The sequence below is a fragment of the Entelurus aequoreus genome, linkage group LG10 (genome assembly GCF_033978785.1).
Source record: "Entelurus aequoreus isolate RoL-2023_Sb linkage group LG10, RoL_Eaeq_v1.1, whole genome shotgun sequence".
Classification (NCBI taxonomy): Eukaryota; Metazoa; Chordata; class Actinopteri; order Syngnathiformes; family Syngnathidae; genus Entelurus; species Entelurus aequoreus.
The window spans coordinates 41487308-41489439 of NC_084740.1; the positions used below are offsets into that span (position 1 = coordinate 41487308).

The following is a 2132-nucleotide window of genomic DNA, read 5'->3' on the forward strand; positions in this document are numbered from 1 at the left end:
GCGTGCGTGTGTGTGTGTGTGTGTGTGTGTGTGTGTGTGTGTGTGTGTGTGTGTGTGTGTGTGTGTGTGTGTGTGTGTGTGTGTGTGTGTGTGTGTGTGTGTGTGTGTGTGTGTGTGTGTTTGCTGCATACTCTGAACATGTTGGACTGCTGAAGTTTTTGCACTTTAAAAAGCAAATCAAAGACAAAGCACAATTTGTATTACTATAATTTTGAGCCATTTCTAAAATGTGAAAGTACATTATAATATTGTTAAAATGCTATTTATTATTTATTTTGCCATGAAATTGCTATTGAAAGGTGATGTTTTATCATAATTACTGCACTGATTTACTTTTCAACTTTGTGAAGCAGTGAAGCAGTCCATGCCATAACATTTTTTTTTAACATGTGGGTTTTTTTTCAAATTTTTTTTTTAATTGTCCAATTTCAAATGAAAACTGCCAGAATGAATGTCAAACTGTAATAACTTGACTTGCCAAAACAGTAAATAATATATTTTTTAAATGTGTTTTCCCTACTTGTTGCCTTGTCGATGTGCCTTTAAATATTTTATTTCCTGGTTTGATTTTATTAGATTTTTGTGATTTTTAATAAGCTTGTGTTTCAATGTATGACCACATTTGTCGGTGTCTTCTCATGTTTCACTTGAAAAGCACAACATGTCTAAATATGTCAATACTGTAATAAAGCATCCTGTGCAGTTCCAGACGCGTCCAGCAGAGGGAGACGTGATGGGTGGGCGTTGCCGTCCAGCGACGCTGCAGCTCGGCGTGTCGTCCTCTCCATCATCGTGGCTCCGTTTCTGCTCTTCTTCCTAATCGAGATGCACGGTAAGAACTTTGATTTCTCGTCCCTTGATGACGTCATGTCGAGGTGAGGGTGCAGGTGATGGCGCACCTTTTACTCGTGATGTTGTTTTTTCCCGCTAAAAACAGTCAAAATGTCCGCGTATTTAAAGGTTCCACGGCGCGAACAACAGGAGGCGGGAGTGATCGATAACATGAAGACGATTGTTGTTGTTGTTTTTTGCGCGCGACCACAAAGGAGTTCCACGAGGAGAGGCGACTCAGGTGGCAGGTGGCGGGAAGACGGAGCAGAGGGGGGGCGGGGGGATGGTGCCCACGGAGGCGTGTTGACGACAACACGCTGCAGCATCACGGCAACCATCGTGCGTGTGGAGGCTCCTAATGTCCAGCGATTTAAAGTACGATTCCTGAAGGGCGCAACTGCACACTCGATACCATCCAACGCACGAGTATCGGTATCAGAGAGTCGACCTTCAAAACAATAGTAATTCTCACCTTTTTTTTTCTTTCGTCGCCATGGTAACCGTGCGCCCATCAGCGGGCCCTTTTGGAGCGGAAGAGTTTCCACTTAAGCCCACTTTAACGTCCCGAAACGCCCCGGGAAATGTAACAGAACAATTTGGTGTCCCAAAAATAAAAAATAAAAGATTAATTGATTAAAAAAATATTAAAAAATCGATTTATTTTGAACTTTTTTAATTTATTTTAAAAAATCGATTAATTGATTTTAAAAAAAATACAAAATCGATTGATTAAAAAAATCGATTAATTTATTTTAAAAATAGAGGAAAAACTGTATCTTTTTTTACTTCTATTATCATTATCAATTTAAAAAAATGTATTAATTGATTTAAAAAATATGAAAAAAATCGATTTATTTTTTATTTGTATTATTATTATTTGTTTTAAAAATTGAATTAATTGATTTTTTTAAATATATAAAAAATTGATTTATTTTTTATTTTTACTATTTATTTCAAAACATTGATTAATTGATCAAGAAAATATTTAAAAATCCATTAATTTTTTATTTGTCCATCCATCCATCCATCTTCTTCCGCTTAGCCGAGGTCGGGTCGCGGGGGCAGCAGCCTAAGCAGGGAAGCCCAGACTTCCCTCTCCCCAGTCACTTTGTCCAGCTCTTCCCGGGGGATCCCGAGGCGTTCCCAGGCCAGCCGGGAGACATAGTCTTCCCAACGTGTCCTGGGTCTTCCCCGTGGCCTCCTACCGGTCGGACGTGCCCTAAACACCTCCCTAGGGAGGTGTTCAGGTGGCATCCTGACCAGATGCCCGAACCACCTCATCTGGCTCCTCTCCATGTGGA

At 40.1% G+C, this 2132-nt stretch overlaps 1 protein-coding gene across 6 annotated transcripts in view; it reads left to right on the plus strand.

Annotated features, from left to right (window-relative positions):
* The first annotated feature begins 652 nt into the window (after positions 1-652).
* The window catches only part of mtus2b (microtubule associated tumor suppressor candidate 2b), a 65172-nt gene continuing 63692 nt past the window's right edge, over positions 653-2132 (plus strand). For 5 of the 6 annotated variants that reach the window (XR_009827502.1, XM_062060879.1, XM_062060881.1 and 2 more), the window contains exon 1: positions 777-832. The gene's annotated coding sequence lies outside the window, so the exon portion shown is untranslated. Of the gene's footprint in view, positions 833-2132 lie in introns of all 6 variants that reach the window. The other variant, XM_062060880.1, reaches the window with a different exon arrangement.